This window comes from Bubalus kerabau, chromosome 2 (genome assembly GCF_029407905.1).
Source record: "Bubalus kerabau isolate K-KA32 ecotype Philippines breed swamp buffalo chromosome 2, PCC_UOA_SB_1v2, whole genome shotgun sequence".
Lineage (NCBI taxonomy): Eukaryota > Metazoa > Chordata > Mammalia > Artiodactyla > Bovidae > Bubalus > Bubalus kerabau.
The window spans coordinates 43,538,164-43,565,044 of record NC_073625.1 but is presented as its reverse complement, the minus strand read 5'-3'; positions in this window follow the sequence as shown (position 1 = coordinate 43,565,044).

Here is a 26,881-nt window from a genome sequence, read left to right as displayed (position 1 = left end):
TTAGCTAAACAGTCAGTACCATAGGAAAACAGAATTGGAGAACTGGTGAGAAAACATGGCCAAGAGGCACATGGTGTGTATTAAAGCAGGAATGGTGTGCCATGTAAATAGTCAAGAAGGACACCCACTTCAGTGAGGTATTATGTAGCCAGAGGTCTCATCCTGCCCATTCCATGGAGGTTGGCCCTCAGCTTCCCCAGCCACAAAAGCATTTGCTCATGGTCTTCAGGTGCAAGCTGCTCATACCTGTGAAGGTGTGGTGTCTACACTGCTGAAACAACACAGACTTCCCAGAAAGACCAAGCAGACCACTGCCATGGTCAAGTGCCTGACAAGAAAGAGCAGAGCCCAAGGGTGTGGCACCATGGCTTGGGGATATCACCTAGCCACCTGGTGGCAGGTTAATCCCATTGGAGGTATTCAATGAAGAGGTAACCCTTTTTCATCACTGGAATAGAGAGCTTTCTTACATTATAGCTATGTTCTACCCTTTGCAGTGCTGCTCCCTTGTATTAGTAGAATGCTCTTCCACCATCATGGTACACACACGATGCTCTCCAGCCTGGAGCTCACTTTGGAGAAGAGGAGCTGGATGATGATCCTACACTCATGGGATTCATTTATCTTGTTCAGTATTCATAACCCAGGAGTGGCTGGCTTTAGAGAATGAGGGTGAGCTCCTGAAAATTCACCTGTGGGAAGAGCTGGTGAGTAACACACAGGAAAGGTGGTGCACAGTTCTGTGGGCTCTAACATACACTCCAAACTGGAAACCACATGGTCACTTTTCCCCACAGCCAAACTATGAAGGTCCAGTTATCAGGAAGTGAAAATGAGAGAGTGGCTCCTTCTACTGTGAAACCTAAGAATCTATTTGCATGCTGACCTTCAGAGTTACAACTTTGGCCCTGTTAATTTGGAAGTTTTGGTTTTCAAAGAAGAAATACATTGGCAAGGAGGCACAATGATGGTTTCCACTGCACTTTATGCTGAGATGACATGGCACCTGATATGCCATGCTTCTCTGGCATTAATGCAAAAAGGCATTGCAGTCACTTTCCCTTATCTACAGGGCATGCGTTCCAAGACCCCTAGAGGATGCCAGAAACCACCAGTAGGGCTGAAATCTAGTATATCTGTGTTCTCCACACAAACATCTATGATAAGCTCAATGTGAAAGTTAGTCACAGTAATAGATTAACAACAATAATAAACCAGAGCAATTATAACAACATATTGTAATGAAAGTTTTGTTAATGTGGCCTCCCTCTCTCAAAATAACTAATTGCACAAACTTATTTTCCATCTTAACTAAACATGTATCATGTACTGTAGATGTGACTTTTGCAGTTTTAGGTGTGACAGCAAAAGTAGCATGAATTTCTTTTTCCTATGGACAGAAAACTTGTTTTCACTGTTCAGCTCAGTTCAGTTGCTCAGTCAGCTCTTTGTTCAACTCTTTGTGACCCCATGGACTGCAGCACACCAGGCCTCCCTGTCCATCACCAACTCCCGGAGCTTACTCAAACTCATGTCCATCAAATTGGTGATGCCATCCAACCATCTCATCCTCTGTTGTTCCCTTCTCCTCCTGCCTTCAATCTTTCCCAGCATCAGGGTCTTTTCAAATAAGTCAGCTCTTCCCATCAGGTGGCAAAAGTATTGGAGTTTCAGCTTTAGCATCAGTCCTTTCAATGAATATTCAGAACTGATTTTCCTTAGAATGGACTGATTTGATCTCCTTGCCGTTTAAGGGATTTTCAAGAGTCTTCTCCAATACCACAGTTCAAAAACATGAATTCTTTGGTGCTCAGCTTTTTTTATAGTCCAACTCTCACATCCATACATGACCACTGGAGAAACCATAGCTTTGATTAAACAGACCTTTGTTGGCAAAGCAATATCTCTGCTTGTAAACGTGCAGTCTAGATTGATCATAACTTTTGTTCCAAGGAGCAAGCATCTTTTAATTTTATGGCTGCAATCACCATCTGCAGTGATTTTGGAGCCCCCCCAAAATAAAGTCTGTCACTGTTTCCATTGTTCCCCCATTCTATCTGCCATGAAGTGATAGGACCAGATGCCATGATCTTAGTTTTCTGAATGTTGAGTTTTAAGCCAACTTTTTCACTCTCTTCTTTCACTTTCATCAAGAGGCTCTTTAGTTCTTCTTTGCTTTCTGCCATAAGGGTGGTGTCATCTGCATATCTGAGGTTATTGATATTTCTCCTGGCAATCTTGATTCCAGCTTGTGCTTCCTCCAGCCCAGCATTTCTCATGATGTACTCTGCATATCAGTTAAATAAGCAGGGTGACAATATACAGCCTTGACTTACTCCTTTCCCAACTTGGAACCAGTCTGTTGTTCCATGTTCAGTTCTAACTGTTGCTTCTCAGGAGGCAGGTCAAGTGGTCTGGTATTCCCATCTCTTGAAGAATTTTCCACAGTTTGTTGTGATCCACACTGTCAAAGGCTTTGGCATAGTCAATAAAGCAGAAGTAGATGTTTTTCTGGAACTTTCTTGCTTTTTCGATGATCCAGCAAATGTTGGCAATTTGATCTCTGGTTCCTCTGCCTTTTCTAAATCCAGTTTGAACATCTGGAAGTTCAACTGTTACTTCATTTTACACTCTAAGGAAAATTTGTCTGTTACTCCAGGTATCTCTTGACTTCCTACTTCTGCATTCCAGTCCCTATAATGAAAAGGACATCTTTTTTGGGTGTTAGTTCTAGAAGGTCTTTTAGGTCTTCATAGAACCGTTCAACTTCAGCTTCTTCTGAATACTGGTTGGGGCATAGACTTGATTACTGTGATATTGAATGGTTTGCCTTGGAACAGAAATCATTCTGTCATTTTTGAGATTGCATCCAAGTATTGCATTTGGACTCTTTTGTTTACTATGATGGCACGCCATTTCTTCTAAGGGATTCTTGCCCACAGTAGTGATATAATGGTCATCTGAATTATTCACCCATTCCAGTCCATTTTAATTTGCTGATTCCTAAAATGTCAATGTTTACTCTTGCCATCTTCTGTTTGACCACTTCCAACTTACCTTGATTTATGGAATTAACGTTCCAGGTTCCTATGCAATATTGTTCTTCATAGCATTGGACTTTACTTCCATCACCAGTCACATCCACAACTGAGTGTTGTTTTTGCTTTGGCTCTGTCTCTTCATTCTTTCTGGAAGAATTTCAGAAATTTCTGAAAGAAGTTTTCACTGCAGATCCTAGAAGTTTCAGTATACCTTTTTTTTTCTTTCCTTATTAATAATTAATAATATTTCCTTATTTTTTTCACCTTTTCACATAAAAGCTCTTTAGGACTTCTCTTTGGAAATACTTTAATAATTACCAGCATCACTCCTTTATCTTACTAGAATGTCACACGCCTTCAGTAAATGTCAATTGTGCTGTGCTTAGTTGCTCAGTCTGTCTGACTCGTTGTGACCCTATGGACTTCAGCTGCCAGTCTTCTCTGTCCATGGGATTCTCCAGGCAAGAATGCTGGAGTGGGTTACCATTCCCTTCTCTAGGGGATCTTCCCAATCCAGGGATCAGACCCAGGTCTCCCACATTGCAGGTGATTCTTTACCATCTGAGCCACCAGGGAAGCCCAGGAAAGCTGGAGTAGGTAGTTTATCCCTTCTCCAAGGGAACTTCCCAACCCAGAAATTGAACTGGGGTCTCCTGCATTGCAGGCAGATTCTTTACCAGCTGAGCTACTGGGGAGCCCAAATATCAATTATGTGGGATCAAACCCAAATATACATGTTTACCTTAAAAAAATTCTTAAGGCTGTTTTTTCTGTAAACAAATGCCAACATTTTACTACAACACTTGTATATAAAGCTACACCTAAGTGTGTAGTGATGTATATGCAGTTCACCAGGAAGGGGCAAAACCTGGTAGAAATGTTCAAACTCAGATGATTTCACGGAAAATATTACCAAATACTCAACCAAGGAGAAGTAACAGTAATTTAAAACATTTTTTTCTAGAATAGTAGAGGGATGGATGGATAAGTCTCAACTCATCTTATGAGGCCAGCATTACCCTGAAACTATAAAGACCATTAAAAAAAAAAAACAACTAAAAAAACAAAAACAGAAGAAAGAAAGAAAGAGAGGAAGAAACGACAGACCAATACCTCTCATAACATTGGTTGGGATAATCCTCAGCAAACACAACTAAATCTTACCAGACTGAATTGTGAGGCATTTATTCCAGCCTATGAAGGCTGCTTCAATATTTAAGAATCAATCAATGCAATTCACCATATCAACCATCTATAAAAGTCTATAAACCATCTATAAAATTCACCATATCAACCATCTAATAAAGTCACAGCCTTGTAGTATTTGAAGTAGAAAGGTATTAGACAAAGTTCATCACTCATGCAAGACAAAAATGCCCTAGGCAATTAGAGAGGACTTCTCAATTTGATAAAGAGAAAAACAAAAACCCACAGCTAACATCACACTGTATGTGAAAGCCTGACTAACTTACATCTACAATTAAATGTCCCCTCTCACACTTTCTGTACCCCAGACACATCCCCCACAGGAGTGCCTGCATACCTGGAGGAATGCACACAGGCTCCTGGCCTGTTCCAACCTTCATCTCCTGCCCTGGGTCCTGCCCTACAGTCAGGCAAGACGTTAATACTGGAGGAACTGGGGAAAGCGCACACAGCCCTGTGTATTTCTTCGCAAGTTCCTGGGAATCTACAATTATTTCTAAATTAAAAAAAATATTTTTTAAAAGGCAAAAGAAAAAACATAAAGGAAGGAAAGAGAAAAAATTGTAAGGTGTTTTGTTATAACAGTAAAGAAAGATAATAAATACTTGAGAAAGGCCCCTTACTCTCCTTATTGATCTCATTCATTTGCATGGTGTTTTTCAGTGCACTGCTATGAATTTCCAAGATCCAAGATGCATCATTTCACATGGTGTGGGTGGCAGGGCTTGGGGTAGGAGAGTAAGAACTGGAGTTACAGGACGGAGACTTCTCTCCGCCACAGAATTCTGTAGTCATCCCACCTTGGGAGACAGTGAGAGCCCAGGAAAAGGCTTCTGTCAGCCCTGAACTCTTCCTCTGGCAGCCTGCCTTTGTGTTCCCACCACTGTCTGGTTGCTTGTCTATGTGGAAAACACAGTCTCTCCTTTCCTGACCCCCTTCCTCTCGGCAAGAGGCAGCACCAGCACACTCACTCCGAGGATCTGAGCTCCTCATCCCTGAGGAGCAACGTGTCCCCCAAGAAGCAGAGACACACCTGTTATAAGAAACGGTTCGTATGTTTGCAGAAACTCAACAAACACAGTCCCACATTATGTGCCAGACTGGATATAATCCGGGTATTTGGAGTCTGGTGAAAGCAGAAGACAGAGAAGCTGCCTCAAATAACTTCACACAAAAAGTCACATTTCTTTGTATAATGACATTGGGTAAATTACACCCGACTGCATATGTCAGCCATGGAGGCAGGGCTCAGAAACTAATCATTGTGTCTGGTTTTTATTCTGTGAGAACTGCACGAGGTTAATGGAACTCCTAGATGGCCTGTGGTTCTGATGGTTCCAGGGTTCTATTTCCTACATCCTCTGCAGGTAGAATTAGGCTGAGCAATGACACTCTTGTTCACATGATTCCCAGCCACAGCGTTTTCCAGAGAGAGAGCGTGGAGAGAACACTTAACGGTAATTTAGGAGATGTGAGAAAGAGTTATGTAGTTAATTACGGTCAGCTCCAATGGCAGAAAAATGCTGACAACTTCAATTGTAGCATACCTAATAATGTTATTTGGAAAAATTGTCTATACCACAGATGTTATAATTCTTACATCTTTATGAGAAAGACTGGCTCAGATTTTACATATGCATAAATTGATTTTCCCCAGTTGAATATATTACTGCAGAATAATAAATTTTCCTGAATTGTAATTGAGATATTTTGTGGACCTCAAAATCTAAGCAAAGAAACAAGTTCCACATATAAATGGGCAGATATAAAAGAGATTGCATTTCATTTGTAATCTCAGGATGTGAACTCATTTTATTTAGAAATAAAACTACTTCCCAGAGCCAAGTTTTGGAGGCAGTTGGCAGTAAGTGGGCTGAGACTTGGATTATCATTTGTGGTTTTTGGGCCTCATTTGAAAAACTACTTTCTTTCTTTCTTTCTCTCACTTTTTCTTTTTTTTTTGGCCAGGCCACATGGCATGGGGAAATGTTAGTTCCCCCATTAGGAATCAAAGCCATACCCTCATTAGTGGAAGTGAGGAGCTGTAACCACTGGGCAACAGGGAGGCCCACAACTCCCTACATTTTTTTATAACAAGGAACTTATTCTGGGAATTGTTGCAGGAAATACTGAGATTTCCAACTCTTCCTCTGTTTGCTGCCAGCACTGCCCAGACCCTAGGGTAGCACTATCTGCATCAACATTGATTGTGTAGAGCTGTCCCCTCTTATCCTCAGGGTCTTCGATCCAAGACCCCTCGTGAATGCCTGAAAGCAAAGGTCCTAAGTTCACTATATCCCTTCCATCCAAACATCGCCTGTGATCAAATTTAACTTATAAATTATACACAGTAAGAAAACATTCAAATTCCTGGCACCACTCCTCTTGCATTTTGGGGTGAGTGTGAGGTAAAAGAAGGGCCATGTGAGCACAAGCACTGATACCAGGGCCGTCTGTCTGACTGTCTGACCCTCGGATGGCTGCTAAGTGCCTGACGGGGAGGATGCACTGGACATGAGACAGACAGAGCAAGGTCTCATCATGATGCTCAAATGGTGCACAATTCGGAACTTATGAATTGCTTACCTCTGGAATTTTCCTTTTACTATTTTCTAACCATGGTTGACCTCAGGTAACTGAAACCGTGGATAAGAGGAGATTGCAGTACTAGAAATATTTATAAATCCAGTGGCCTCTCTAGCATCACCACATTTCCAATGTCTCAAAAGTTATTCAATGCATACTAGGGGTGAATTTAATGTCTATGCAGAGTACATCATGTGAAATGCTGGGCTGGGTGAATCATAAGCTGGAATCAAGATTGCCAGGAGAAATATCAACAATCACAGATATGCAGATGATACCACTCTAATGGCAGAAGGTGAATAGGATCTAAACAGTCTCTTGATGAGGGTGAAAAAGGAGAGTGAAAAGTGGGCTTAAAGCTCAACATTCAAAAAACTAAGATTTATGGCATCCGTCCTATCACTTCATGGCAAATAGATGGGGAAAAAGTGGAAGCAGTGATAGATTTTCTTTTCTTCGGCTCCAAAATCACTGTGGATGGTGATGGCAGCCATGAAATTAAAAGACATTTGCTCCTTGGAAAGAAAACTATGACAAAACTAGACAGTATATTAAAAAGCAAAGACATCACTTTACTGACCGCTGCTGCTGCTGCTGCTGTCACTTCAGTCGTGTTCGACAAAGGTCCATAAAGTCAAAGCTATGGTTTTTCCAGTAGTCATGTATGGATGTGAGAGTTAGACCATAAAGAAGACTGAGTGCAGAAGAACTGATGCTTTCAAATTGTGTTGGAGAAGACTCTTGAGAGTCCCTTGGACTGCAAGGAGATCAAATAAGTCAATCCTAAATGAAATCAGTCCTGACTATTCATTGGAAGGACTGATGCTGAAGCTGAAGTTGCAATACTTTGGATATTTGATGGAAGAGCTGACTCATTGGAAAAGACCCAGATGGTGGAAAAGATTGATGGCAAAAGGAGAAAAGGGAAGGAGAGGATGAGATGGCTAGATGGCATCATCGACTCAATGGACATGAATCTGAGCAAATTCTGGGATAGATAGAGAAGGACAGGGAAACCTGGCTTGCTGCAGTCCATGGGGGTTGCAAAGAGTTGGACACAACTTAGTGACTGAACAACAAAGGGGTGAATTTGTCCAACTGAGTTTAAGTTGTATTTGCAATAGCAGAATTACTGTTTTAAAAGGACACTTAATTACCTCAAAACTAAATAGTGCTCAGGGATTACAACATGATTGAAGAGAGTGAGTGAGAGAGAGAGAGAGACAGAGAGAGAGATACTGATTCTGTTTAAATGCAATGGGCCTTGTTGACCCAGAAAGATCCAGTTTCTCCATGTTTATAATCCCCTTTTCTGCTCTGGTCAGAAGTTATTGTTATTATAATGTAAGTGCACTGAGACTTATGTAGGGAAATGTTTTGATTTGGAAGTAATACAGCTTCAAATAAAAGCAAGCATTCTATAAGTATCTTCTTAGATAAAGTTAATAAACTAATGTAAATTATCTCTTGTATTTATTAGAAGAGCTACCAATGTACAAAGTACATGTAGGAATAAAAGAATACAGTTAGCTGAGTTAGAAAATCAGCATAACTCGCAGAAAAATGTTTGTACATTTCATAAGCACTTTCTTCCACTTGATGCACCAAATGCAGAAACACTTTTGAACAAACAGTCTTAGAATATGCTGTACACGGACCAGGGGTTACTGAATAACAGGGACCATTCCTCACTGCCTAACATCTAGCTGCTTAGCAAACACTCTGCTTGAACTGTTAAATCATTTCTGCCTCATCTGTTTATAGCAAAGATTACATTAAAAAAAAAATGGAAGTTTCATAAATGCAGTAATCCGGAAATACCAAGACAAATGTATAAAATGGCTTAGTAAACCATGGTGTAACTTGAAAATAAAACTTCTGGAAAACAACCATTGGCTGAATTTTATCCTGACAGATAATTTTGGACTATTTTATACTGATAGATGTCTGAAAAGAATGGTATATGGAAAAGTAAGTCATGTCTATTTGTGTGTAAGGAGGTCCGAACAATGTATTTCTAGCCAGAGGAAAATTTATTCTTTTTAATGCTTTAGTTGAAAAATTTATATTATAGCTGATCTAGGAACTTTAAAACTCTGTGGAAATATATATCTTTAGCATTTGGGGAAAATAATGCCCTATGTTGAATCCATTTTAATAAGCAAAAGAAATACGGCACTGCTAGTTCCTTGCTCCTTTCAGTTTCTAAATATTCATGGATCCTTTCCTTTCACTGCCTTTTTCTTCTAAGAAAAATATAGTTGATCACAAGTTAAAAAAATACAAAATGCACTTGATCAGATGACAATAGCTCACACGTGGATACTCACTTTATGAACGTAGGGCAGATGCAAAGTGTGGATTGGGTTTTATCTCTATGTATTGTGATTTAAATGGACAAACAAGTAAACAAATAAAACATGAGGTTGACAACTTTTCTGACTATTGCCTAAAAGCCAATATCATAAAGGCAAAAAACATGAAGAACAAATTTCCAAGACAAAACTACAGTTTAGCTAAAGCTTGACTGATCTGACACCTTAAACTTGTGGGACCATGAGGATAAGCATCAATGACGTACTTGGAAGGAAAAAGATGGATTCCAGGTTCCTGGCCTTGAAATGCCCTCAGACATGCTTTGGAGGTTCAGGTGCATCCCCAGGCCCACAGACCAGTGGGAGCATCGCCCTTCAGCCACTAACCAAGGTCTCCACCCCTTATTTTCTCTCCTTGGTAACCCAGGCCCCGGGTCTTTGTCTTAGCTTCTTCCTGTCCCAAGATGCTGTGTGACCCCAAATTTCCTCATTTCCCTACAATATTATTCATACTCTTGTTAGGAATTCATTCTAGTAGAGACTGAAACAATAGGAACTTGAATAAATGACTGGTGGTATTTCAAAAGTATATCACCAAAAAAGAGGGTGTTTGCTTGCGCTCTTTAAAAGTACAGCCTTCCTCCTAAGTACCGAAGTGTAAATGGACTGTAAACTAGGATCTATATCTGTCCAGAGATCTAAAACTTAAATGTGGAAGCATTTTAAATTGTTGTAAATTGCTGTACTTGCTTTCAAAAACAGTTTATCACAGTGTAGACCTTTGTTGTATACAGAGGTCTGCTATCTATTCATTAAGCTACTGCTAAGTCACTTCAGTCGTGTCAGAGTCTGTGCGACCCCAGAGACAGCAGCCCACCAGGCTCCCCCATCCCTGGGATTCTCCAGGCAAGAACACTGGAGTGGGTTGCCATTGCCTTCTCCATTCATTAAGCTACATAGTACATATTCATTAGAGAAAAAGTATTCACAAGGTACATGGAGGCACTCAAAAGGGGGGTGCTTCTGCTGCACCTGACCTCAATTGAGAGCCAACCCTGAGGGGACCATCTTGAAGGCAGGGCCAGTTTCCCATGAAGTCTTTAAGGACACAGTCTAGAACTAGATCTGGACTGGGTCCCAGACAGCTGGTGGCCACTCTGAGGAATGCACTGGGAAATGCTATTTTTTCACAAATAAATGATGGTCTACCCAGCATACTTGATAAAATCTATAGGCAAAAATTAGAAAAATAAGTTGTGTAGTAAATGTGCTTAATACAGAATTAATATAAAAAATAAACGGGATTTCAAAAACAGTTGGCCCAGAAAGATCCAGTTTCTGGGTAACTGGATAAGTAGTAAAAAGACAGCATTACAACAAAAGAAAAATCTGATGTCTATGAATAACATGAAAGTGAAATGCATAGTTTTTTTTAAAGAAAATTATAAGAAATTATTGAAAGACATCAATGCAGAACTAATAAAGACACATCACGCATGCCTAGGAAGAACCAGTTTCATAAAGGTGCCGAGGCTTCTGAAATTGATTTTGATTGAATCCAATCATACAAGAACCAGAGAAAGATTAGCTAAATCTGAGGTTATTCTTAAAAGGTATGGGGAGAAGCAAAAGGCTAATCACACCAACAGAGGTCTGAACATGAGATATGGGGGTGAAGTCCCTCTTAGGAAGAAGGAAGTCCTCACTACATGGAAAATCTAAAAAGAAAAGGAATATAGTTATTTCCATTAAAATTTAAATTTCTGAGGAATGAAGCAAAGCAAAAATACAAGCTACATTGTGGAAGAAGATAATTTCCACTGACATTACTGGCCCAGACTAGACATTAGGACCCAGACTAGACAAGAAATCACACAAATCTGAAACTGAACAGACAAACAAGGCTAATAATGTGATGCAAGAAAGGCAAAGGAATTGAAGAAGAGATTCAGAAAGAGGAAGTTAGGTATACAAAGGGATAATTTCTTCAACCTGACTAGTAAGCAGGGAATAGCAACTTCAAATTGTAGTGAGATACAGTGGAACATCCAGCAAATCACAAAAAAATTAAAAGGTTTGCTGAGGCTATTTCTTCCCAAAGAACTCATCTACCCATTTAGATTAAGTCGGATCCTGCTGACAGAAACCAGGAGGGATACTGGTAAATATTAACTCTATTTGAAGACACTGTGGACACATCAGTCCTCTCGGACTATGCACCCTGGAGAAATGTATGCGTGCACGCTGTAAAGGATTTAGACAGATGTACTCGGAGCCTGTAATAGTGAAAAACCAGACAAATACTTTTATCACCAGGATAACGAGTCAATAATAGCACATTGTGTGTCAGTTCAAGCAAAAGAGTCTAAGATACACTGTGTGAGACCCAGTGTCACGTGTGTGGAGGAACCTGGGCTTGCTGAAGGTTGCAGTCAGCTGGGGCCAACGTCACAGAGCTCCCCAGGCTGGGGCTTCCTCCCCCTGGCTCTGGGGGTTGGCAGGCTTGAGGGGCCTGCACACTCTGTTTCTGGTGAAGGGCCTGCAGGTGGCTGTCTTCTGTCCTCCCCAGTGGAGAGAGGGCCCTCTGTCTCTCTCTCCTCACAAGGGTGCTGATCCCACCATGGAAGCCCCACCCTCATACCTCATCTCAACGTAAGTACTTCCCAAAGTTTCCACTTTATCGGGGTACTGGGCTTCAACGTATGAATTTTGGAGGGAGGGAAGGCACAAACATTTATTCCAGAGGAGGAGGGCTACATGAATATATCATTTATTGCATATTCTAAAGTCAGTCATACATATACTATGGCTGTGTGTATAGGAAATTATTTAAAAATATTCATGGGTTAGGAGTATTACTCAGCCATTAAAAAGAATACATTTGAATCAGTTCTAATGAGGTGGATGAAACTGGAGCCTATTATACAGAGTGAAGTAAGCCAGAAAGAAAAACACCAATACAGTATACTAACGCATATATATGGAATTTAGAAAGATGGTAACAATAACCCTGTGTACGAGACAGCAAAAGAGACACTGATGTATAGAACAGTCTTATGGACTCTGTGAGAGAGGGAGAGGGTGGGAAGATTTGGGAGAATGGCATTGAAACATGTAAAATATCATGTATGAAATGAGTTGCCAGTCCAGGTTCAATGCACAATACTGGATGCTTGGGGCTGGTGCACTGGGATGACCCAGAGGGATGGAATGGGGAGGGAGGAGGGAGGAGGGTTCAGGATGGGGAACACATGTATACCTGTGGCGGATTCATTTTGATATTTGGCAAAACTAATACAGTTATGTAAAGTTTAAAAATAAAATAAAATTAAAAAAAAAAAAAGAGAAAGGCAAAAACCCAAAAAAAAAAAAATATTCATGGGAATAACAACTGGAGTTCAGCAGTAGGAAGAAAACAAAAAAAAGAGGTTGTCAGAGGAAAACCAGACATATCTGTCACATTTATTATTATTTTTAAATCTAAAAATATATATGGTAAAATAATAACATTTGCCAAGATATTGGGAGAAGTTTTACGGGTATTTATTGTAACCGTATTTACCTTCTTTGGGTGGCTGAGATATTTCAATATATGAGAAGTTATGGCAAGTGGGCCTCCTGTGAATGTAGCGTACATCCCTACCATGAAGGCAGTCAATCCTAGTAGAAGGTTGACAGGATGATCTGTTCTTTCATCCAACTGCAGCCATCAGATGTGAAAAATCTGTGACGGCAGAAGAGGGCCTGGGGGTTCTGCCAGCTGTACTTCAAAGACCACCACACAGGATGCAGAAGTCCACCCTCCTGGGGTGTGAGTTCCTGGGGCGATGAGGCACTGGGACTTGCTCCTGCCCCGAGCTGAGCTACAAAAGGCCCTTCCGGGACACCTGGGGCTTTGCTGTCTGGCCCCAAGTTCCTGTTTGCATACAAAGAAGGCATCAATTCTCACATTTTAAGGGAACAGAAGAGTGCTATGTAACCAGTGTTAGTAACAAGTGCGTGCTTCTCTTTCTATACTCTGGAAGCTTGAGATTGCCACTGTTACATGTCTGAATTAATTTGATTAGTCATCTCTTGTACTACATATTTAAAATCTGATTTCATGGTAACATAAAATAATCAAACATATTTTTAGTCATATTATATGCAAGCTGATTATGACTGAACTGACTTTTTTCTGAGAGAGATAAACCTAGAAATCATCTAATAAAACTAAGCAAAAAGGAGCAGTAAATGCCCTGCTTTCTAATTAAGTGATAATAGAATCTTACCACTATTTTATGAGGCAATAACCCAGCTCCCAGTGGATGAACTATAAGTCTGAGGCGAACTTGAATATCCTAAGAATGGAGTAGATTATTTCCTCATAAAAGAGTTCCTCAGAACCATTACTGCTGTACAATTGTGCTGGCAAGCCCTTTTGTTCTTTTCCAAAAGCCAAATTAGAAGGTGAATAGACGTCTAGTCTAAGCTTATGTGTAGCCCGGGCCCCTCCCAGGGGCTCCGTACCTGTGCTGAGTGAGGACGCGGGGAGCCAATAAGGCCAGACCATGACTGAGAGCAGGTGCACTTCCCTGAGTGGCTCTTCTCCTAAAGCCCTGTTGTTCTTTTAATTAGCATACAGCAGCCACAGGAACAGACAAATCCAGTTGGTATCAGAAATCACGTTAGTAGGGACTAGCAAAATTGAGGGCTTGGTTCTAGGTTAATATACATTTAGTCTCAGCCAAGTCACGTTTGGTTATTTTATATCAAGGCTTTATACATAAAGTGATTAAACAGAGAGAAAAATGATATCACCTTAAAGATGCTATAGGAAAAAATTAACTAATTAAGCTAGTTTATAAACAGTGAAAATATAGATTGTATTTATTTTCAGAAAAGGGACTAAAAGGAGTCATGCAAATCTAGCAAGCCAACATGTATACACAATATTCCAATAAAACCTTCTCAACTCAGAGCTTTGGTGAGGTAATCTGATTATAAACACAGATGTCTTCAATTTTCATTACATAGGTTGCTGATCAGGGAATACTGTTTTTAGACTGGAGGCGAGCACATGAACTGATAAAGCTACTCCACTTGGAATAAGTTATTTTTCATTATATGCTCAATCATAATATGATTAAAAAACAAAGTTGCACTTAAATTGTTATGTTGCTGTTCTGTTCATCATCGGGACAGAATGGAGGTGGGCACCCCCACATCTCACAGGGCACTGCAGCTCACCCAGGAAATTGAGTTTGAGCTGCAACAAATGAAATTACTTTTGATGCATTTATCATAAAAAGACACAATGGAACCTTATATGCAAAAGTAGCATTCTGTGATTCACAGCAAGTCCTGCTGACAGTCACGTTTCCCAAAGCGGTGATTTATTTAATGGGGATACTGCCCACAGGAGCTCTCACAACAGGAGAGGGGGACTGGAGCTCCAGCTGCCATCAGAGGGGAAGAGTTTTGAACTGATTCTCACATCCCCCACCCCCCCACCCCTGCACTCATGCCTTGAGCATTCCTTCTAATCTGGAAATTCCTTCTAATCTAATCACTCCATTTCTATGAGAATGATCCACACAGGCATTATAAAAATATCTCAGCAGTGCAAGGAAATACAAAGATAAGAGCAAAACTTTACCAATGATCTCCCCATTTAGAAATAAAACATCATAATCTCTCTAGGCATGTTGGCAGAAGCACAGAGAAGCACAGAAAGAAAGAAAGGTAAATACACATAGTTTAATAAATATGGGATAACACTCTATGCAGCATGTTTCGAGGGTCAAGTTCAATTTGACTGAATTCATTACAAGAATAATCAAAAGAGATAGAGGAAATACTGAAATTGAGATAAGATGGTCTTTAAGATACATGTTACTACAAGGTATTTAAAAGTCACCAAGCTTATTACAAATATGCAGTGGGCTGCATTTATTCGTGACTACAAATTTCCATTTTCAGATTGTGCGTGACCACCTGCTATAGAATCAAGGAATTCAACATTCTCAATTCACTGCCGCCAATCAACTTTGCTGGTGTGGAAGCCATGGCCTTTGTAACCAGGGCCATAAATCTTGCAGTTGTTTTGTCTTACTTTATGTTTATGTTTAGACAGATGCAATGTTCCATTATGTTCCTTTGATCACAACTTTTACAGTCTTAGATTCCTCACTTATACTCACCTTAACCTGGCTGGTATTTATGTCCATTTCCCCATCAAGGCGTAGGGAGGCTGCAGGCATTGTTTTCTTTCTTGTGTGTCGGACTCTGTTGCCTCCTTGAGTTGTTACAAATGCATGACAAAGTCTTCTTTCTCTCAGATCCGTCTCTTAAATCGCCATGCTCCTTGCTGTGGATATGTATTTCCTGATTCCAGTCATCTGCGCTCTACAGTTAGGTCTCATTGCTTTCCTGGTCTCCTAGGATCTTGCCTGGCATTTGCTGTATTGCTGTCTGCAGCTAGAACAGTCTCCCATGGATGTTTTCTCCACATTAATGTATTGCACCCGCTCTGTGAGAAAAAGTGAATGCAACAGGTCTGGGCTGTGTCAACCCTGTGTATCCCTAGAGAAGCCAGTTTCAGCCCCAGATATGGGACAGTTCCTCACCTTCAGACCTTGAACAGCCCCCAAGACCAAACTCCTGGGAATGTTCTGATAGAATGTTTCTGTAAACCTGAGGCCTTGAGCCACACTGTATTAGTCTGTTCAGTTTATGTTGATGTGATAGATGGTGAATACCTGCCGTCCTCCCGGGCCCTGGAGCTTCAGTAAGTGGTGTCAGCCACACAGAGGCTGCACACCTACATGGCTGACTCCCCAGTAAAAGCCCCGGATGCCGTGCTCACATGACATCCCTGGCTGCTAACATTTCACAGTGTTGTTTCCCATCACTGGGAAAGCTGTGTCCTGTGTGACTCCACTGGGAGGGACCACCTGGATCTTGGAGTCAGGTTTGCTGTGAGCTTGGCCCCAAGCACTGTCTCCTGGGTTGATTGATTCTGTGACCTTTGCTGTGAAACACATCATCTCAGACACAGAAAACCTTCTAGCAAATCAGGCTGTGCGAGGGTGCTCTGGGGGGGTCCCAGCACAGTAATTAACTCATTTTACCCAGTGGTACAGCAAGCGATGAATGTGATTGAATATCATTTCCAGAAATCTGAGCCACTGCTTCATTCTCTTTCCCTGTCCCAACCTGCTGTTGAGAGAGCTGTTTATGATCTGATCATGATCTTTTTTTTTTTTTTTTTTTTTTTTTTTTTTAATTTTATTTTTAAACTTTACATAACTGTATTAGATTTGCCAAATATCAAAATGAATCCGCCATAGGTAAGTACACAATTGTTCTCTCTAGAAATGGTTTGAAATCTCTCTATCTTTGATTTTCTGGCTCCGTTTATTCGTTTTTTATTTGGCAAGGGCCGTCATAAAGTCATGACCTGTCCCTGCAGCTGTGCCACACGCTGTCCTCCAGGTGGTCACCTGGATACTTAGCAGTCATCATCATTCTGCCCTTTGTACCTTCTGGGGCTTGCTGAGCATTCACTGGCCCACTTCTGCACAGAGGCCGGCCCTGCTGCACATCTCCTATGAGTCTTCTGACTTGTGTCTTTGTAGACTGCTACTGAGGGATAGAATGTGATCCCTCAACTGTGTGAACGGTGAACTGTGTTAGTCGCTCAGTTGTGTCCGACTCTTTGAGACCTCATAGACTGTAGCCCACCAGGCTCCTCTGTCCATGGGATTTTCCAGGCAAGAATACTGGAGTGGGTTGCCATTCCCTCCTCCAAGGTATCTTCCCAATCCAGGAACAGAATCCAGGTCTCCTATTCAAATTCATGTTAAGTCCTGAATTAATTCAAATGTGACAGTCTTTGGGAGGTGGTGAGGTCATGCTTAAGGAGCCTTCAAGAATAGTATTAGCTCTTATAAGGGACCCCAGAGAGCTCCCTCACCCCTTCTGTAATGTGAGGACTCTGTAAGAAGGTGCCACCTTGAACCAGGAAGGGGACCCACTCCAGATACCCAATCTGCTGGCACTTTGCCCTTGGACTTCCAGCCTCCAGCACTGTGAGAAATAAATGCCTGTTTATAAGGCACTCAGTCTACAGTACTTTGTTGGAGTAGCCTGAAGCTGACTACAACACAGTTTATCTTTCATCCATCACTGGGATGAAATTCACCTTGAATTTCTAGAAATCCATGCAGTTCTTTTATTCAATAGAGATACCTCTACCGATCTATCTTCCAGCATTCGTGACTATATTTCCTTTTTAAAATGTATTTTTCTAAGAGTTACAAGAAAGATATGTTAATGGCTCCATCAACCACCTAGAACAAAGTCATTTTAAAGTTTGCAAAAAGAGTTTTAGCTAATGACACTTATGCTAAGAGAAGAAATAAAAGGCTGAAATGGAAAATCAGCAGTGAGACTGCAAAGGCACCTGCATTATTGCAACAAGCACTGACTTGGGGTCCAACACTCAGGACCCCCCAGGTAAGCTTCATCATGGAATGGCTGTGGGGCAGCACAAGCACGCACAAGAGCGTGTCTTTTAGAGGCACTGTTCCCTCACCGGTGAAATAAAGATAACATTAACTGGAAATAGAGCAAAAACTCCTTGTATTTCCTTTAAGTTGATGAATTCAAAAAAACTGCTTAAGTTCAAATATTGGATGATTCACATCAGGTTTTAGCAAATTTCTTTAACACACCTAATTTTAATTTGATAATTTTTTATCTTTTAAAGAAGTTAATTTTGAATTTTATCATTCTCCCCCCCCCCCCTTTTTTTTTGGTAGGGAGAGTCCTTTCTATACCACTTCTAAGTCAATGTTAAGTAATGTCATGATTTCTAGGTTTTTAAAAAATTTCCTTTTAAATTAAAAAAAATTTAATTTTGTTTTATATTATTTTTAAGTAGACATGTATACTGAAGGTGTCCAGCATGGTGGTCTGATGCACACATTAACAGTGGAATGGTTAATACAGTCACCATCTCTGTGGCGGGAGTCCTGAAACCTAGGGTGTCTCCAGCAGCGGATGCAGTGTTACGAACTGCAGATTTACTCTGCCCACATAATGCAGCTTCACGCCTTTTGACCAGCTTCTCCCCACCCCCCAGTCCTTGTCTGGCCCCTGGTAGCAGCCTGGTGCTGGGAAGGGCTTGTGCCTGAGTCACTGTGGGGCTGGGGCCCATGAGGAGGGCATGGCCCAGCCTCTGCAGGGCCTGTGAGTGCTGGGGGGCCTTGGAGGCAAGGGGTGCAGGGGCCAGCCCAGCAGCAGAGTTCTTGGGGGTGACCTGGGCCCGGGGGGGCGCTTCACCCTCCTGTTCACAGGCAGGCATCACCCTCCAGCGGGGCCCCCCGGGGATGCAGCTGACACAGGTGATGGGCCTGCCTTTCTGGGCTCTTCAGGAACCTGCTTTCACATCTGTGCTCCCGGGGGCTGTGATCCTTCACCTGGATGGACCCCTTGGCTTCCAGGAAGTATTTTCACGTGTGGATGGATGATTCTGAAAAGGGACATGCACTGGAAACCCTTTTCCTCCATCTTACTGATGTCACCCAACCACAACCTCTCCTGCCTTCCTTTAGTGAAATTATTTTTTGTTTTCTTTCTCTGGACATTTCACCTTTTTTCCTTTTGCCCTTTTACAGCATTAAGGCTCTGCTAAAACAGGGCAGGGAAATCCCAGGGCACCTGACAGAGTGTTATTTGGGAGAAGACCTCTCAGACACTACTTCATTTTCTTTTTATTTCTTTTTCTACTGTGATGTCAGAAGTAAATAATTTTCCTTTTTAGGTGTTAATTGTACTGTTCTATCCTAAGCATTTCACTTATTTCTTCCCTGACATTTCAAATCCAACCTTGCTTCAGTCTTGTTTCCCACACACAGCTGCTATTTGTCACCATCTTTTTCTGCTTGTTTAAATGTTTATTTTTCAAGACAATACAATTTTCATGTTTCCCTCTCTTTTTCTTGGTGAGCTTTATTCAATATCTCTATATCATCTATCTTCCTTTTCTTCTTACCTGGTGTCAGTCTATGTAAAATTCTTCCTTTTGCCTTTTTCTTTAACTTTTTGACTATACTGCTTTTTCTTTCCAATGAAAGTTCTTACAAGCACATCCACAATAGAGAACCCATGATTGATTTTGTCTTTTTCATGGAAAAATCTTTATAACTTATGTAAGCATAGCCTACTTTAAAAAATTTATAAGATGATCTAGCTTATGCTTTTTAATAATTCTTGTGTGATACATTAAATTATTTCTGGTTCAGGAATTTTCTTTCCACCTGCATACCTCTGTAAAACTTGAAGCTTTGTTTATTATAACACAATGAGAAACAGTAATATTACTATTCACAATCTAGTTTCCTTGTTGATTAATTCTTTCAGTTTTACTGTTTCTTTTTCTTTGAAGAAGCAAATAATCAACATGAATGTATGTATGAGTTCTGTGTGGGTTTTATATATATATATATATATATGTATATAATGTTAATGTAATGCCTCTTGATGAAAGTGAAAGAGGAGAGTGAAAAAGTTAGCCGAAAGCTCAACATTCAGAAAACGAAGATCATGGCATCCCGTCCCATCACTTCATGGGAAATAGATGGGGAAACAGTGGAAACAGTGTCAGACTTTATTTTTTTGGGCTCCAAAATCACTGCAGATGGTGACTGCAGCCATGAAATTAAAAGACGCTTACTGCTTGGAAGGAAAGCTATGACCAACCTAGATAGCATATTCAAGAGCAGAGACATTACTTTGCCAACAAAGGTTCGTCTAGTCAAGGCTATGGTTTTTCCTGTGGTCATGTATGGATGTGAGAGTTGGACTGTGAAGAAGGCTGGGCGCCAAAGAATTGATGCTTTTGAACTGTGGGGTTGGAGAAGACTCTTGAGAGTCCCTTGGACTGCAAGGAGATCCAACCAGTCCATTCTGAAGGAGATCAGCCCTGGGATTTCTTTGGAAGGAATGATGCTAAAGCTGAAACTCCAGTACTTTGGCCACCTCATGTGAAGAGTTGACTCATTGGAAAAGACTCTGACGCTGGGAGGGATTGGGAGCAGGAGGAGAAGGGGACGACAGAGGATGAGATGGCTGGATGGCATCACTGACTCAATGGGCATGAGTCTGAGTGAACTCCGGGAGTTGGTGATGGACAGGGAGGCCTGGTGTGCTGCAGTTCATGGGGTTGCAAAGAGTCGGACACGACTGAGTGACTGAACTGAACTGAATGTAATGTTAGTCATTCAGTCATGTCTGACTCTTTGTGACCCTATGGACTGCAGCCCACCAGGCTCCTCTGTCCATGGAATTCTCTAGGCATGAATACACAAGTGAGTTGCCACTCCCTTCTCCAGGGAATCTTCCCGACCCAGGGATTGAACTCAGGTCTCCCACATTGCAGAAAGATTCTTAACCATCTGAGCTATAAGGGGTGGTTATGAGCTATCAGGGGTGGTTATAATCTGATATGTACTTAGGAATGAGTACTTCAGACCTATCCATTTAAAGCAGCATGGCACAGAACCCATCTTTCATGCTTTTTCCGCAAGATGTACTTGAAATGCTGACCTAATACTAATACCTTCCTGCTCTATCTCATACGAATATACTCTTCCCAGAAGCCACATTATGTTCTCCTTTGTAAATTCATGTGGAGAGAGAAAGAGGCAGACATTTTCTGTCCTTGAGAAAAGGTTTAAGTATACTTTGCAATAAAACGCAAAATGTCAGCACTGACTTTCAGCAACATTGAGGAGCACAACTTGCAAAATGTTAGCCTTTCCCAAAGATTACCGAGCACCAATATTTTACGTTTTATCACGTTGCTGCGTTTTGGCAGCTGTACGTAAACAGATATAGTCTTTTGAATTCATCAAAATTAAAAATTATATTTTACAAAGGTACAGCCGTCACCTGCAGGATGTAGAATCAGCTCCATTGCAGTGGGTGTGAACCTGCGGTGGCGTTGCATCTCTGCCGCCCCTCACGCCAGGGGAGACAAGGAACCCTGCTTTCTGTTCTTCCTGAGGACCTGCCTGTGCCCCTGATGCTGAGGCTCTTCTTCTCACCCAGTGGTCCTGAGGCCCGGCCCCGCTCCGCCCCCCGCCCCAGGCCCCATGTGCTGTGGAGGGTCCTCCGTGAGGCTTCCGACTTTGGTCCTCAGTCCTCTTGAAAACTCTCTCCTCCACGCTTGTAATTCTCAGCTGCCATCTTTGAACTCCAGAGGCCTGGGTGAAGTTCCGGATTTCTTCTCCATGAAACGGCTTTGGGGAATGAGGACGTGGGGACCAGTCCCCTCTGACCCCAGGGACTCGCCAAGTCCTGCACTAGGCGTCAGAACTGAAGACCCATAGTTTCCGTAGCTGGTCACGCATCACCTTCTCCTCGCCCTTTCCTCTTCAGAGCTGGAGGCTTTTATCCTCCGCTTTGTCGCCAGGAGGGGTGTATACTACACAGCTCTCTGACCTCAGAATTCCTGGACTGCCCCACGTCCCTGACGCCTTTGGGAATCTCCCTCCGCCTCCCGCCATCGCTCCCATCTCCACTCTTGCTTCCCTCCCGAAGGTCTGCACTCTGCTGGGATTTGAGTCTGGCAATGTAACAAAGCACTATTCTCATTTTCTGTATTACTCTTTGCAGAAGCCTCCACAGAAAGCTCACTGTATCTTTCAATGCAAGCACTGGGCTCCCCACTGAGTCCCCCGCTCCGTCTCCCGTGTGTATTATTCTCATTTCCTGACCCACACGCCCCGGGCCTGCATAACCCCGTGGCTCCTGGAAGGCCACGCACTTCAGTATGGTTTGGTAGGACCTCGGTTATACTAAAGTGAGGATCCTTGGCATCTCTATTCAGGAAGATAGTTTTTTAAAATGTTGACCAGGGACAAGTCTTTAGTGATTATACTGTCGCTTCTGATTTTTCCATCTAAAGCCTATTGATGGAGAAGGTTCTTAAATCACTACCTTCTGCAGAGAAGAAATAATTGAGTTCCATATGACAAATATGTCACCTAGCAAATGTCTCTGTGCCTGAAATAAGCATAGACACTTGCCAGGCTCCATGTTAAACACAAGGGAGGCTATATTGTATTTCTGTAGGTGCGTGTGTTAGCAGAGTTCCCACCACAATCATCATGAGACAGAAACTAGTGCCCCGACTCTCACTTTCATGACTCAGTTACAACAACTTTAGGAGTATAATTTTAAAATTGTAATAGCTGAATAATTAAGCACTGAGTACTTTTATCAACACTGTAATTAAAGAGCGATAGCTGCCCTTCCTCCTCTGTAACCATCCGTGTAAGAAGAAGGTCACTCAAATGACATGCACAGTCTTCTTGAACTTATTGATGGAAATTATTAAACCATGAAAAGAAGTCTTCTGATTTCTTTATATAGTTCATACTCAGATCAAAGAGGCAAACAAATGATAGAGGACAACTCTGGAGTCTAATTTCAATTCTGTTGATGAAGAGCTGGGGGACACTGCATATTTCATTGGGCCAATTTGACTTCAGTTACTTTGAATTAAAATGAAGATTTTGGGAATTGTGGTGGATGACCCTGCAAGAAGGACTTGTTCACACCAGACAATGATAAAATCTGGACTAACTCTGAGCAGTCGCCTGAGGTGGAGCAGATGAATAGAATCAGACAGGCTTTGATGGATGAGGGGGTTGCACATTTAGATGAAGGGAGTACAAAGGCAGTTCCTCTTTAAGGGCACTGAGTCCTGAGCTAAGTGCAATGAAATCGTTATGACCTGGAGAAAGAACTGGTGGAAATTTATAGTAGCCTCTATGTCTGGAAAAAGCAGAAAACTGATAGCGGATCATCCATGAATGCATGAAGAAGAGTATAAAAATCCTACAAGTGGAAGATACAGGGGATTCCAAAACTGTCTTAGCCCACATCTTTGGCTGATTATGGAAACATGCATGTGTGAAAAGGGCTCAGAGCAGGTCAGCTAAAGACAAAAGACCTAAACTGAGTCTGCAGCTGCCACTTCAAGCCAGGAGGGAATGGCACAATATATTTAAAATAATGAAAGGGAAGAACCAGCAACCAAGAATACTCTACCTAGCAAGACTCTCACTCAGATTTGATGGACAAATCAAAAGCTTTTCAGACAAGCAAAAATTAAGTAAATTCAGCACCACAAACCAGCTTTATGACAAATGCTAAAGGAACTTCTCCAGGCAGAAAACACAAGAGAATGAAAAGACTACACAAAATAAACCCAAAACAGTTAAGAAAATGGGAATAGGATCATATATATCAATAATTACCTTAAATGTAAGTGGATTAAATGCACTAACCAAAAGACATAGACTTGCTGGGCAGATGCAAACATGTGCATGAATGCACTTCCGCTTACCACAACATTCTGCTTGACTCCCTAAATTGGATATAATTATTTTATATATTATTTTACATTGTTAGGTTAATCATGTTTTCATTATATCTTTTATTTTTTGTCTGCCTATTGATTGTGAAAATGGATAAACTTATTTTACTATTAAAAAATAGATGAAAATAAATTTCCAATGTGGAAAGAAAAAGTAAAGATTGAAACATGCGTGAATGTAACACCAGGGACCTATTAGTTTATATGAAGTGGTTCCATATACAGGCAGTTGGAATTACCCAGGTGAGGAGAACACGGGTCAGAATAGTACTTGGTAGAAAGAGTAGCCAACAATTTCCCTAATCTGATGAAAGATAGGGATTCACAGATTCAACAGCCTCTGGATAAAATGTACTTTTCTTTCTGCTACAAAGCTTAGTTATTGCAAAAACTATACCCAAACATAGTGAGAAAATCTGGAATCAGTTACACTTCTTGAAATCCAAGCTTCACTCCAAAGGGTATGTGGCCAACACACCCTACCATGGGGACTCTGTCCTCTGCAAGTCCAACAAAAAGCCGGCAGGGGACTGTTTGGACATGTATGTTAAGTTAATTTCCGTAACTCAGTGGTTTCGACAGAACCTGACTGGCAGTATGTGATATTCAGCACAAATATGTTTGTAAAAGAAGCTAAAGTCCTTGGGGCTCTTCTCTGTTAAAATCCTTCGGGGTACACACCCGACACTGGTTGGTGATGGACATAAAGCTTTCTTGGGACCAAAGAGCAACAGCATCAGACGTCTGAGATTAGATGGAGGTGTGTCGTCTGTCTTAGCACCTCATCCTGACCTGTCTCTCAAAGGTTTTCAAGTAGTGCATCACCCTCTTCTGAGGCAGTTACACTGAAGGAATTTAATGACATGTTTGTGTATTTAACTACACTGTAATAAAAAACAGCATTTTATTAGCATGAGACACAATTGAATTATATGCTAAACTCACTCAACAGGACATCACAGCATCTATTTCAAAAGAAAGAACCCATCTATCCTCACAAACAGGCTGTCCTGTGGTCAGACACATGGTGACCGTTGCATGAGTCCTAGCTGCCTGTCATTCTTTTTTAAATTTTAATTTAATTAAAAAATTTATTTATTCTAATTGGAGGTTAATTACTTTACAATATTGTAGTGGTTTTTGCCATATGTTGACATGAATCAACCACATGTGTACATGTGTCCCCATCATGAACTCCCCATCCACTTCCCTCCCCATCCCATCCCTCAGGGTCATCCCAATGCACCAGCCCTGAGTGCCCTGTCTCATGCATCGAACCTGGACTGGCTATCTGTTTCACATACGATAATATACATATTTCAATGCTATTCTCTCAAACCATCCCACCCTCGCCTTCTCCCATAGAGTCCAAAACACTGTTCTATACATATGTGTCTCTTTTGTTGTCTCGCGTATAGGGTTATCATTACCATCTTTCTAAATTTCATATATATGCGTTAATATACTGTATTGGTGTTTTTCTTTCTGACTTACTTCACTCTGTATAATAGGGTCCAGTTTCATCCACCTCATTAGAACTGATTCAAATGTATTCTTTTTAATGGCTGAGTAATACTCCATTGTGTATATGTACCACAGCTTTTTTATCCAATCGTCTGCTGATGGACATCTAGGTTTCTTCCATGTCCTGGCTATTGTAAACAGTGCTGCGATGAACATTTGCCCCTCATTCTTTTATGCTACTTGTATTTTTTTTCTGGCACTTGGAAAACAGAAAAGTAGAAGTAGACCTTGAAGGCTGAAAATACTCATCTGGAGAAGAATGTAAAGCAGAAGAGCTCTCTCCTCAAGTTATCCTAGGAAGTGGAGTCAGGAGGAAGGAGGCATAGCCAGGAGGTGACAGGAAAATGTGGCTGCTGGTCTGAGGAAAGGGTCCAGGAGGGAGTAGGGTAGCCAGGATAGTGGTGGCTCAGTCTGTGTGATTACTGGGGAAAAGAGGGTAAAGGTTTCTAGTAACTTCTGGAGGTGGCAAGGGCTTCCCAGGTGGTGCTAGGGGTAAAGAATGCGCTTGTTAATGCATGAGACAAAAGAGACATGGGTTTGATACCTGGGTCAGAAAGATCCCCTAGAGTAGGAAGTGGCAATCCTTCCAGTATTCTTGCCTGGAAAGTTCCATGGACAGAGGAGCCTGGTGGGCTCCTCTGGGGTCTAACGGGGTCCCAAAGAGTTGGACACAACTGAGTGATTGAGCACACACACACTGGAGGTGGCGAATGAGGTTTGTTTTTGTGATTAACTAAATCAATAAGTATCAGTGACTTTTCCCAGGGCTAGGAGAAGGCAGAGAAATCCATATAGTAAATGAGCCAAAACAATATTGCCAAATCCAAACCAAGTACACACAGCCATGCAAAGGAGGCAAGAAAAAATCTGCAGCTAAGATTTCAGAAGTCACTCTTGGTATTGAAGGTGTCTGTGACCCCAGGAGGATGCCGCAAGACAGGACCTGCCCGGCTCTGTCTTAATGAGCAGCAGGCACAGGCAGGTGGCCTGGAGAGCTGCTGTAAACAAGTGATTCACAGTGAGTGACAATCAGAATGGGCCTCATAAGGCAACCTGTAGCCAACACAGAGAATGGGATCTGATTAGCTTATAGCTTTCAAAATACCACTAAAAAATCACACTCAAAGGGTTCAGTTTTTTGGCCTGATTACTCGAAGAGTTACTTGAAAGAAGAAGAGAAAAGAAACTTTCAGTTAATTGACTGGATATTTGTTTAAGGGCCAAAACTTATGGCAATATCCATTTTTATTAATTATATTGAGTGTATTTTACAATAAGATGCACTCACATGTTAAATGCAGACAGGGATGAGTTTTTCACAAGTATCATCTACTCATACAACATATGATGAAAACAGAAAACAGTTTCTATTCTGACCTTCAGCCCCCATTCTCCCAGCCTTCAGGCAACCACAGATCTGCTTCCTGCTAATATACATTAGCTTTTCCTAGACTTTCATATAAATGGAAGCATCTAGTATGTTCTCTTTTATGTCTGGCTTGTTTTACTCAGCGTAAATGTTGAAATCATCTAGGTTGATGCGTATCAGTTGCCTATCTTATTATGCTGCTGCTAAGTTGCTTCAGTAGTGTCCGACTTTGTGCGACCCTATAGACGGCAGCCCACCAGGCTCCCCCGTCCCTGGGATTCTCCAGGCAAGAACACTGGAGTGGGTTGCCATTTCCTTCTCCAATACATGAAAGTGAAAAATGAAAGTGAAGTTGCTCAGTCGTGTCCGACTCTTCGTGACCCCATGGACTGCAGCCTACCAGGCTCCT